Source organism: Anabrus simplex, chromosome 3 (assembly GCF_040414725.1).
Source record: "Anabrus simplex isolate iqAnaSimp1 chromosome 3, ASM4041472v1, whole genome shotgun sequence".
NCBI lineage: Eukaryota > Metazoa > Arthropoda > Insecta > Orthoptera > Tettigoniidae > Anabrus > Anabrus simplex.
Window position 1 is genome coordinate 102,247,546 of NC_090267.1, and position 13,782 is coordinate 102,261,327.

At 38.5% G+C, this 13,782-nt stretch overlaps 1 protein-coding gene across 5 annotated transcripts in view; it reads right to left on the reverse strand.

The window, feature by feature from the left end:
• The window catches only part of Oscillin (glucosamine-6-phosphate isomerase Oscillin), a 229,630-nt gene that overhangs the window by 176,940 nt on the left and 38,908 nt on the right, over positions 1–13,782 (reverse strand). The gene's annotated exons all lie outside the window — the stretch shown is intronic.

Sequence of the window (13,782 nt, forward strand, 5' to 3'; positions counted from 1 at the left end):
ACAAAACTGTTGATTTATTCATTTTACTCATATTAACAGCCTTTCAATGTTACTATTGTAAATACTTTCCTCAATTATAAATTTCTCACTCATAGCATTGTCTTTAAAACCAACATTGTACTAGTCTTTTACCATATGTTAATTTTCTTTTAAGTCTCTTCAAGGCTTTTAATAAATTAGTTTTATCTTATTTATATGTAAATCAGGTGCCTGATTTTATTTCAAGGTTAAACCCATGGCTCATGATGCCTATATGTAGGGCGAAACATGTACCATTTTAATTTACATGCCAAGGTAATTCAACAAAGACAAGATTTATTGTATTGATTAGGTGGACAAATTAATAAATTAACTTATTGTTATTATTTCAATCAAATACCATCAATACAGATTTAAAATGATATTTATCACTTGTAATAATTTTTATGTTCTGGTTAAGTGTAAGAGAGGGCCTTGAGCCCTAACTTTGCCATGAATAAACAAATTTTTTACTTACTTACGATGCAGTAATGGTACAACAAATAACATTCATAACACAATTTTCTTCTTCTATTCAATTTTGGCCACTAAGGACCACAGAATAACAACTACTGCATCCTGGATTATCTTTTCTCTCCACTGGCTTTGATCTTCAGCCAATACAGCTTCATTCGTTTGCTTACCTTCTCCTTTATTTCCTCTGATAAGACCACTTTTGAAGATTTCTACTTCTAATCGGAAGCTCCCAAAGTCTGAAACTAATTGTAAGAAGTGGTTCCTGTTTTGAATGTCTTCCTGACTAATGCCCATTCTCTCCATATCAGTATGTATCTCCTAAACCACCTAGGAAAAATATTTTCTCCTTCGAAATGTGTAAGGAGCTTTTGAGTCAACCTTTCTTGATTCGTACATGGGATATGACCATAAAATCGTATTCGTCTCTTCTTCATCGACTCTATAATTCTTTTAGTCTCTTTGCTAGGTCTTAATCTCCATCGTTGTCCAACATATCTAGGACCCAGAATCTTCCTTAGAATCTTTCTTTCTTTCTTCACAAGTTACTCCAGCAATCCTCAACTTATCAAAAATTATGTTCCCAGAATGAAACCTTAATTTAATTTCATTGATTGCAAATGTTACAATCAATTAAGCTCTTTAGGCCTTTTCAATCGTGAAATTACCAGCGTTTCAGCCCAGTGTAGCAATGGGCTAACTACAAGCCTCGAATGTAGGATAATGCAGTGACTGTGCACTCGGGGAAACGTGCCTCCACTTGTATAAACGGCTGCCATTAGCTTTTATATCACTGCATTGTCCTACACAGGAGGCTTGTAGTGGTGTCTCAATGGCACACTAGCTGCCAGTCTTGGAAAGGTGTAGTAATCCAACTGATGAGGGGCGAAATGCTGGTAATTTCACGATTGAAAAGGCCTAGAGAGTTAAAAAGTTTTTAATCCTCTACTTGTTAAATCTGAGGTCTCAGCAGCATATTACCCTTCTGGCTCGATCACAGGATTATAGTGCCTTAGTTTTGTTGTCAGACTTAGTGATTACTTGTTGTACACACTCCATGGCTAAATGGTTAGCATGCAGGGTCGGGAATTTTAACCATAATTGGTTAATTTCGCTGACACGGGGCTGGGTGTTTGTGTCGTCTTCATCATCATTTCATCCTCATCACGACGAGCAGGTCGCGTACAGGTGTCAAATCAGAAGACTTGCATCTGGCGAGCCGAACTTGTCTTCGGACACTCCCGGCACTAAAAGCCATACGCCATTTCATTTCGTTACACATCTTTCGTTAACTAGTACATTAATTCCATCTTCCCGATTCTTGCCTTGATTGCCCTCTTGTTCTAAGCTATTACACTGGTTTATCTCACCAAGATATTTGAAGTTCTTGACTTTTGATATCTTCCCTCCCCTCTCCGTGTTCATGATTTTTGGAGCTGGTTGATGTTTGTCATAAATTTAGTTTTTGCTACGGAGATCTGCAGGCCCATCTTCATAGTTACTGCACAAAGAATATTGATTCTTCTACTTGTTGATTCGATAGTATTTGCAAAAACAGCCAGGTCATCTGCAACCCTGAATTGTTTTTCTCTCTCTCTCTCTCTCTCTCTCTCTCTCTCTTTCTTTCTTTCTCTCTATAGCTCATAGTTGTACTTCCCATTCTCTAATGACCTTTACCAACACACAGTTGAAGTGCATTGTTGATAAAACCCATCCCCTTGATTAACTCCTGTCTTAATTTCGAAGCAATCTGAGGTTTCCCCTATGAACTTCACTTTTAACACAGTGTTAGTTATGGTCTATTCAATCAAGTTCCATAATACAGCGTCCACACCAAACTCTTCCAAGATCCTCATTAGAGTCTCTCTGTTATTAGAACCACAGGCCTTCTTAAAATCTACAAGTACCACAACATAATTCTTGTTCTGGATCGTTTTGTTCCTGATTATGTTTCTCAAATTCAAGATCTGTTCAGCACATGATCTTGTGTTTGTGAAACCTGGCTGATATTCTCCAATTTCTTTGTCAATTTGTTGTTCAATTCTATTTTGCAACACTTTGGATAGGATCTTATAAGCTACCGACAACAGTGAAGCGCCTCTGTAATTGTTCAATCAATCAATCAATCAATCAATCAATCAATCAATCAATCAATCAATCAATCAATCAATCAATCAATCAATCCTGATCTGCATTTAGGGCAGTCACCCAGGTGGCAGATTCCCTAGCTGTTGCTTTCCTAGCCTTTTCCTAAATGATTTCAAAGAAAATGGAAATTTATTGAACATCTCTCTTGGTAAGTTATTCCAATCCCTAACTCCCCTTCCTATAAATGAATATTTGCCCCAGTTTGTCCTCTTGAATTCCAACTTTATCTTCATATTGTGATCTTTCCTACTTTTATAAACGCCATTCAAACTTATTCGTCTACTAATGTCATTCCACGCCAACTCTCCCCTGACAGCTCGGAACATACCACTTAGATCAAAAATTAGATGGATGGCTTTTCCGGCGTTTGCTCTATTAACCAGCGTTTCGTCTTAGGTCTGACACTAGACTCTTCAGAGTGGGATGTGTCAGACCCTACCCACTGACGCTGGGGTGTATGCAGGTGAACTTATCAGAAGCTTATTTATGAAGCACAGTCTGATATGCTCTATTGGTGGAAAAGAATCTAATTCCCTTCATGGGAACTTAGAATTTCCATTTGGAATTGCTAGGCGGGCATTAATTCCATTGTGGAGTTTTATCTCCCGTAGCAGTTATCAGACTGTGCTTCATAAATAAGCTTCTGATAAGTTCACCTGCATACACCCCAGCGTCAGTGGGTAGGGTCTGACACATCCCACTCTGAAGAGTCTAGTGTCAGACCTAAGACGAAACGCTGGTTAATAGAGCAAACGCCGGAAAAGCCATCCATCTAATTTTTGATCTGATTTTTGATATGCTCTATTGGTGGAAAAGAATCTAATTCCCTTCATGGGAACTTAGAATTTCCACATACCACTTAGTCGAGCAGCTCTTCTTCTTTCTCTCAATTCTTCCCAACCCAAACATTGCAACATTTTTGTAACGCTACTATTTTGTCGGAAATCACCCAGAACAAATCGAGCTGCTTTTCTTTGGATCGAATCAGGTAATCCTGGTGAGGGTCCCATACACTGGAACCATACTCTAGTTGGGGTCTTACCAGAGACTTATATGCCCTCTCCTTTACATCCTTACTACAACCCCTAAACACCCTCATAACCATGTGCAGAGATCTGTACCCTTTATTTACAATCTCATTTATGTGATTACCCCAGTGAAGATCTTTCCTTATATTAACACCTAGATACTTACAATGATCCCCAAAAGGAACTTTCACCCCATCAACGCAGTAATTAAAAATGAGAGGACTTTTCCTATTTGTGAAACTCACAACCTGACTTTTAACCCTGTTTATCAACATACCATTGCCTGCTGTCCATCTCACAACATTTTTGAGGTCACGTTGCAGTTGCTCACAATCTTGTAACTTATTTATCACTCTATAGAGAATAACATCATCCGCAAAAACCCTTACCTCCGATTCCACTCCTTTACTCATATCATTTATATATATAAGAAAACATAAAGGTCCGATAATACTGCCTTGAGGAATTCCCCTCTTAATTATTACAGGGTCAGATAAAGCTTCACCTACTCTAATTCTCTGAGATCTATTTTCTAGAAATATAGCAACCTATTCAGTCACTCTTTTTGTCTAGTCCAATTGCACTCATTTTTGCCGGTAGTCTCCCATGATCCACCCTATCAAATGATTTAGACAGGTCAATCGCGATACAGTCCATTTGACCTCCTGAATCCAAGATATCTGCTATATCTTGCTGGTATCCTACAAGTTGAGCTTCAGTGGAATAACCTTTCCTAAAACTGAATTGCCTTCTATTGAACCAGTTATTAATTTCACAAACTTGTCTAATATAATCAGAAAGAATGCCTTCCCAAAGCTTACATACAATGCATGTCAAACTTACTGGCCTGTTATTTTCAGCTTTATGTCTATCACCCTTTCCTTTATATACAGGGGCTACTATAGCAACTCTCCATTCATCTGGTATAGCTCCTCCGACTAAACAATAATCAAATAAATACTTCAGATATGGTACTATATCCCAACCCATTGTCTTTAGTATATCCCCAGAAATCTGATCAATTCCAGCTGCTTTTCTAGTTTTCAACTTTTGTATCTTTTTGTAAATGTCATTGTTATCATATGTAAATTTTATTACTTCTTAGGCCTTAGTCACCTCCTCTATCTCAACATCATCCTTATAACCAACAATCTTTACATACTGCTGACTGAATACTTCTGCCTTTTGAAGATCATCACATACACACTCCCCTTGTTCATTAATTATTCCTGGAATGTCCTTCTTGGAACCTGTTTCTGCCTTAAAATACCTATACATACCCTTCCATTTTTCACTAAAATTTGTATGACTGCCAATTATGCTTGCCATCATGTTATCCTTAGCTGCCTTCTTTGCTAGATTCAATTTCTCCTTACTTCCACAGCCATTTCTAACTCTATTTCTTTCCAGTCTGCACCTCCTTCTTAATCTCTTTATTTCTCTATTATAATAAGGTGGGTCTTTATCATTCCTTACCACCCTTAAAGGTACAAACCTGTTTTCGCATTCCTCAACAATTTCTTTAAACCCATCCCAGAGTCTGTTTACATTTTTATTTACCGTTTTCCACCGACCATAGTTACTTTTTAGAAATTGCCTCATCAGCCATATGATACTGCCTAACAGTCCTACTTTTAAGACCTTCCTTTCTATCACATTTATTTTTAACTACGACAAAAACAGCTTCATGATCACTAATACCATCTATTACTTCAGTTTCCCTATAGAGCTCATCTGGTTTTATCAGCACGACATCCAGGATATTTTTCCCTCTGGTTGGTTCCATCACTTTCTGAATCAGCTGTCCTTCCCATATTAACTTATTTGCCATTTGTTGGGTCATGCTTCCCGTCGTTCGCATTTCCTTCCCAACTGACATCTGGCAAATTCAGATCTCCCGCTACAATCACATTTCTTTCCACGTCGTTTCCCACATAGCTGACTATCCTATCAAATAATTCCGAATCCGCATCAGTGCTACCCTTTCCCGATCTGTACACTCCAAATATATCAAGTTGCCTATTATCTTGAGAAATGAGCCTTACACCTAGAATTTCATGTGTCTCATCTTTAACTTTTTCGTAGCTTACAAATTCTTCTTTCACCAGAATGAACACTCCCCTCCCACCATTCCTATCCTATCTCTACGATACACACTCCAGTGCCTTGAGAAAATTTCTGCATCCATTATATCATTTCTCAGCCATGATTCAACTCCTATTACAATATCTGGTAAATATATATCTATTAAATTACTTAATTCTATTCCTTTCCTTACAATACTTCTACAGTTCAACACTAACAATTTTATGTCATCCCTACTTGATTTCCAGTTCCCTATTCCCTTACCACCGCTCCCTAGGCATCCCGTTTCCCTGAATGTACCTCCCTATTACCCTTCCAAACAAATTTCCTAACTTATATGTACCACTGTGGTTTATATGAAGGCCATCTGAGCGCAGATCCGTATCTCCTACCCACCCATTAAGATCTAGAAATTTCACTCCCAGTTTCCCACATACCCACTCGATAGTCTCATTTAAACCCCCAATCACCCTCCAGTCAGTATCCCTTCTACACAGTATTCCACTAATAACAATCTCCGCTTTCTTAAACTTCACCTGTGCTGCATTTACCAGATCCCACACATCTCCAACTATGTTGGTACTTATATCAGCTTGCCTTACGTTGTTGGTACCACATAAGTCCTGTTACTTTTTTGTGTGTAACAGATGTATCAGGGCCAACTGCCATTCAGGTGGGATCCTCTCTTCAGACCATATTTTGTGAAATAACTTCTCTACGGCTTCAAATAATTGTTCACCATCTTCAAAAATTCTGCAGCAAGAGAATCTTCCCCCACTGCCTTGTGATTCTCCACTGACATGACAATCCCTTTAATCTCATACTTACCTGATGGTTAGAATTTGGATCCTTGACTTTGGGTTCTTCTGCCATTAACATTTCTTTTGGTCCATTACTGTTTAGAAGCTTTATTATGTAGGAGTCCAAAAGTATATTAATTAGCAAACTGAGATAACTAAAAAAATACCTATATCAGTGCCACCCCATAGTGGATACACATTTTATAAATGTATTTGTCCGTCAGAAAAAACCAAGAGTAAAACTATACCTTTCACTGATTTTTCAGTCACTATTATGGCTCTAACAATACTGATATTACTAAGGTGTACATAATTTGCTGTATAGTATAATTCAAAGCACAACCTTAGTCAATGGTTACTATGTCTGGTTTTCACAGCATATGTTAATTATCCAGTACTGAAAATATAATATTTTACTGTCATATGTACAACATGCCAAAATAAATTAATAAGTGCAGAGTGAGACAGCCATGCAGTTCAGGACATATAGCTGTGAGCTTGCATTCATGCAGATACAAGCCCTGTGGATACCCACAACATTATATCTATAGGTTCAGTAGTTTATGAGACAAGTGTGTCAGCAAGAAACTTGTACAATACTATGTGCTCATTTATTTCTGAGCGACTGTACTCATCTGATACGTAAAATAAGTCCACTTATTCATTACGCAAATATTAATGTATATTTCTTAAAAATCTGTTATATTCTCATTAAAACAGATGTTTTGTATGTTTCAATGTTTTTAAAGTGTCAATTTTGACTATGTAATGGCAGAAGATGACCCAAGCAAGGTTGAAACTATATCATGAATTAATGTCCTACTGAGAATATATCCGATTTTTACAAAAACACTATTATATTTGACATCAATATTTATGTATTGAACAGGTAGACACAGACATGGGTCGAGTTTTTAATAGTGGCAACTATGCTGTAACAATGCCGTAAAACGTAGCCGGGCAACATAATGTATACCTAAGGTAGCTTAGATACCCACCCTCCCTCAGCGTAAATTAACTCGCTCTCCATACGACATGCACGTGTAAAGTGACAACAACAAGAATGCAGTTTTGAGCATGTGCTCGTGGAGTACAGCTGTAATGATTTTGAAGCAAGATCAGAGAAGCTGGCTGAAAGTTGAATGCGTTAGAGGTCTCAATGCAAGGCAGTGTTACGAAGGATTGCAAGAGGCTTGCAGTTAAAGTGCTTTACCTTACCGTACTGTAGCATGATGGGTCAAAGCCTTCAAAGATGGACAACTAAATGGCTGCTTCTGCACAGTGGATGCAGAATGTGAACGCATTAGTATTGGCGGATCGGAATACCACAATTTGTGAATTGGCCAGCGATACAGGGCTGGCGCTTCGACTGTTCTGTGAAGCCTGAATAAGCGGTTGGGAATGCAGAAAATTGCTTCCAAATGGGTTCCACATTATTTGACCGAACATAAAAAATGGCTACGATATGATGCAGCTAGTACACACTTGGAGTGCTATGAACGCGAAGGTGAGGCCTTCTTATAGCGGATAATCATTACTGACGAGACCTCGGCCAGAGCTTATGAACCGCAGTGAAACGCCAAGCCAACGAGTGGCGTCATAACAGGTCACCATGAAAAGTAATGGTTCGGCTGATCGGAACCAATGTGAAGGCCATGCTGATTGTTGCCTACGACTATGATGGTGATATCATAAAGCATACCATTCCCCAAGGACGTACCATTAATGCGGAGTATTACTGTGCATTTATGCAAACGAACCTGGTAGCAGCTCTACGAAGAAAACTAGGATGCTTCTTAAATAACCCACCCATCATTCTGCATGACAATGCAAGGCAGCATGCAACAGGAGCTGTGACTGAGTTGTTCAATCGCTGGGGCTGGGAAGTGCTTTATCACCCTCCTTATTTCCAGATCTCAGCCCCTGCGACTATGATCACATCTCTAAAATGGGAGCACCACTTTGAGGAGTCCGTTTCCGTACAGTGGATTACATTCTCCAGGCCTCCCACCGCTCTGTTTGCAACCCCTAGAGATCAGGCGCTCTCAACGGCATCCAGCGGCTTCCACATCACTGGAAATGAGCGCTGCACAACAGTGGTGATTACAAAACACCTAACGTTGTAAGTATGCTATGTATCTAAATAAAAGATAGTTGCCACTATTAAAAAATCAACCCATGTATAACAACCGTCAATACAGATCATTATGACATTCATATCATACGATGTACTCATCTGAGAAATGATTCAAGCAACAGTTTAATGATACCGTGATAAGAGATATCCATGCATCTGTCATTCATGGACAAAGTTATCAACATTTGCTGGCAGAGTTCTAACGTTGCCCTGTTCATTTGACCATGTCATAGACAAGGGCAGTGTATCAGGCCACAATGGAGTCTCTAACGGAGGCATGTTGCTGAAAGATGGCCTGGGTGTTGGCCTCCAAACATTGGAGCACATTCTTCTTCATAGTACCATACCAGGTCTCCCTGACGTTGGCAATCACTGTGGCGAATGCAGTACGATCTCTTGCTAGGTGGAAAAGTCTTTCAACACTGTGAATTCCAGTCCATTCTTTGATGTTTCCAAGCCATGATGTTCGCCTACTCCCGACACCTCTTCGACCCTGTATTTTGCCTTGTACAATCCACTGTAAGATGAGGTAACAGTCATTTCTAAGGATGTGGCCAAGGTAAGAGATCTTCCAGTGTTTTAATGTTTGAACGAGTTCCCGAATGCTCTTGCCCTTCTGAGTACTTCTTGGTTCGTTATTTGTACAACCCACGAAATCCTCAGCATCCTACGGTGGATCCACATTTCAAAGGCTTCCAAGCGTTTCACTGATATGTTCTTGAGAGTCCATTTTTCCACACCAAATAGCAAGGCTGACCATCACTTGACCATCCTCTATCTAAGTTTTAAATTTAAGTAGTCATTGCAAAAGAAAGATTTCATTTTTGTAAATATTCTTTGTGCTATTGCTACCCTCTGTCTCACTTCTTTCTTAGGACCAAGTTGTTCAGTGACAATGGCACCCAGATATTTAAAAGTGGTTACTCTCTCAATCTGTCTGTCCAGTTGTAAGTTCCAGCTCTACGGCTAAATGGTTAGCGTGCTGGCCTTTGGTCACAGGGGATCCGGGTTTGATTCTCAGCAGGGTCAGGAATTTTAACCAATATTGGTTAATTTCACTGGCACGGGGGCTGGGTGTACATGTTGTCTTCATAATTTCATCCTCATCACGACGTGCAGGTCACCTACGGGCGTCAAGTTAAAAGACCTGCACCTGGCAAGCCGAACTTGTCCTCGGACACTCCCGGCACTAAGAGCCATACGCCATTTCATTTTGTTGTTGTTGTAAGATTGCCTCAGCATTGGCATGTCTCATGAAGATCATGAACTTGGTCTTGTTTACATTTATTTTTAGTCCCATGTCCTCACTTACTGCACTAATATTAGTGAGCAGGAGTTGGAGACCTTCAAAATTGTCACACAAGATGACTGTATCATCTGCATATCTTATGTTGTTAATTATGCCACCATTTACTTTTATTCCATATTGGTGATTTTCTAAAGCTGTTTTGAAAATTTTATCCAAGTAATGGTTGAATAACAATGGAGATAAAACACAACCTTGTCTAACTCCTCTTTGGATGGCTATCTTGTTTGTAATTTGATTTCCTATTACAACGGCCTTTTGTCTCCAGTACAGATTTTCAATAATGCAGATATCTTTGCTGTCAACTCCTATATCCTTTAGGACTTCTACGAGTTTTGAATGTTGCACTCTGTCAAATGCCTTTTCAAAATCAATGAAACAAGCAAACACTTCTTGTTGTTGATCTAGACTGTTCTGAATTAGGATATTTAGCGCAAACAATGCTTCCCTTGTATCAAAAGAATTTCTGAACCCAAACTGTGTTTCGTTGAGGTCTTGTTCACACTTAGTCTTGATTCTGTTATGTATTACACGAAGGAATACTTAAAGTGCGTGGCTCATGAGGCTTATTAGCTTATAATCATTACACTTACATGCCTTTTGCTTCTTTGGCAATGTGATGAATGTAGATAACAGCCAGTCAGATGGGATGTCTCCAGTATTATATATAGTCCTGAACAACTTTACCTAGAATTGGATATTGTCTTCATCAATCATTTTAAGAAGTTCTACAGGGATGTTATCTGGACCTGGTGATTTCTTGCTTTTTGAAACTTTCACAGCATATAGCACTTCTGATTTAAGAATGTCAGGGCCTTCACAATTAGCTTGTTGGTTAGTTTCCACACCTCTCTGATCACAGAAAATTTCCATCAGATAATTTTCCTAAGTATTTAAAACTTCTTGTTCATTAATAATAAGCCTGTCTGTGGCATCAACCAGTACAGAAAGGTTACGTTTTCTGCACATGCCAGCTATTTCCTTTAATTTTTTATGTTTATTGAAAAGATCATGTTTAGACTGAAAGATTTCCATTTCCACACATTGTTCTTTCATCAAGTTCTCTTTCGCAGCACGTATTTCTTTCCTTATGTAGCATTGTAATTTTTTGTATTCCTCCGCAGCATTTTTTACTAATCTTTGTTGTTCCATTAGTACGTCATTTCTTTTCTTCATTCTTTTCTTTTTTCTTCATTGGATGTATCTTTTGATCTTTGTTTTGAAGAAGTACCTCTACCCAACTTTTAAACTGATTCTACAAATCATTTGCTGTTTCACAGTTATTGGTATTGATTTCTTTTAAATGCCTATTCAAATTCTGAGCAATTTTCTGCCGAGTTTCACAATTTTGTAGATTAATGGTATTTAGTACCCTCCTTCTAGGCTTATTCATGATTTTCAGACGAACGTTTACATTAGCTATCAATGGATTATGATCCGAGGAAATATCTGCACCTGGATATGCTGCGAATCTTTTGATGGAATTTCTGAAACACTTACTTATCAAAATGTAATCAATTTGATTCCTCGTTGAGTCAGGATTCTGAGGATCATCTTTAGGAGCTTTCCATGTGTATAAATGACGTTTTGGAAGTTTGAACCATGTATTGGTGAGAACCATTTGATGTTCTACACAAAATAAGTACAGCTTTTCTCTCCGGTCATTGCATTTACCAAGCCCAAATTAAACTACCAAGTCGGAACGAAGTCCTTGACCAATTTTTGTGTTCAAATTGCCCATTATGACAGTTATTTCATCCTCAATCAATCAATCAATCAATCAATACTGATCTGCATTTAGGGCAGTCGCCCAGGTGGCAGATTCCCTATCTGTTGCTTTCCTAGCCTTTTCCTAAATGATTTCAAAGAAATTGGAAATTTATTGAACATCTCCCTTGGTAAGTTATTCCAATCCCTAACTCCCCTTCCTATAAATGAATATTTGCCCCAGTTTGTCCTCTTGAATTCAAAATTTATCTTCATATTGTGATCTTTCCTACTTTTATAAACGCCATTCAGACTTATCCGTCTACTAATGTCATTCAACGCCATCTCTCCGCTGACAGCTCGGAACATACCACTTAGTCGAGCAGCTCTTCTTCTTTCTCTCAATTCTTCCCAACCCAAACATTGCAACATTTTTGTAACGCTACTCTTTTGTCGGAAATCACCCAGAACAAATCGAGCTGCTTTTCTTTGGATTTTTTTCAGTTCCTGAATCAGGTAATCCTGGTGAGGGTCCCATACACTGGAACCATACTCTAGTTGGGGTCTTACCAGAGACTTATATGCCCTCTCCTTTACATCCTTACTACTACCCCTAAACACCCTCAGAACCATGTGCAGAGATCTGTACCCTTTATTTACAATCCCATTTATGTGATTACCCCAATGAAGATCTTTCCTTATATTAACATCTAGATACCTACAATGATCCCCAAAAGGAACTTTCACCCCATCAACGCAGTAATTAAAACTGAGAGGACTTTTCCTATTTGTGAAACTCACAACCTGACTTAACCCTGTTTATCAACATACCATTGCCTGCTGTCCATCTCACAACATTTTTGAGGTCACGTTGCAGTTGCTCACAATCTTGTAACTTATTTATCACTCTATAGAGAATAACATCATCCGCAAAAACCCTTACCTCCGATTCCACTCCTTTACTCATATCATTTATATATATAAGAAAACATAAAGGTCCGATAATACTGCTTTGAGGAATTCCCCTCTTAATTATTACAGGGTCAGGTAAAGCACCTACTCTACTGTAATTCTCTGAGATCAATTTTCTAGAAATATAGCAACCCATTCAGTCACTCTTTTGTCTAGTCCAATTGCACTCATTTTTGCCAGTAGTCTCCCATGATCCACCCTATCAAATGCTTTAGACAGGTCAATCGCGATACAGTCCATTTGACCTCCAGAATCCAAGATATCTGCTATATCTTGCTGGTATCCTACAAGTTGAGCTTCAGTGGAATAACCTTTCCTAAAACCGAATTGCCTTCTATCGAACCAGTTATTAATTTCATAAACATGTCTAATATAATCAGAAAGAATGCCTTCCCAAAGCTTACATACAATGCATGTCAAACTTACTGGCCTGTTATTTTCAGCTTTATGTCTATCACCCTTTCCTTTATACATAGGGGCTACTATAGCAACTCTCCATTCATCTGGTATAGCTCCTCCGACTAAACAATAATCAAATAAGTACTTCAGATATGGTACTATATCCCAACCCATTGTCTTTAGTATATCCCCAGAAATCTGATCAATTCCAGCCGCTTTTCTAGTTTTCAACTTTTGTATCTTATTGTAAATGTCATTGTTATCATATGTAAATTTTATTACTTCTTTGGCCTTAGTCACCTCCTCTATCTCAACATCATCCTTATAACCAACAATCTTTACTGAATACTTCTGCCTTTTGAAGATCCTCACATACACACTCCCCTTGTTCATTAATTATTCCTGGAATGTCCTTCTTGGAACCTGTTTCTGCCTTAAAATACCTATACATACCCTTCCATTTTTCACTAAAATTTGTATGACTGCCAATTACGCTTGCCATCATGTTATCCTTAGCTGCCTTCTTTGCTAGATTCAATTTCTCCTTACTTCCACAGCCATTTCTAACTCTATTTCTTTCCAGTCTGCACCTCCTTCTTAGTCTCTTTATTTCTCTATTATAATAAGGTGGGTCTCTATCATTCCTTACCACCCTTAAAGGTACAAACCTGTTTTCGCATTCCTCAACAATTTTTTTAAACCCATCCC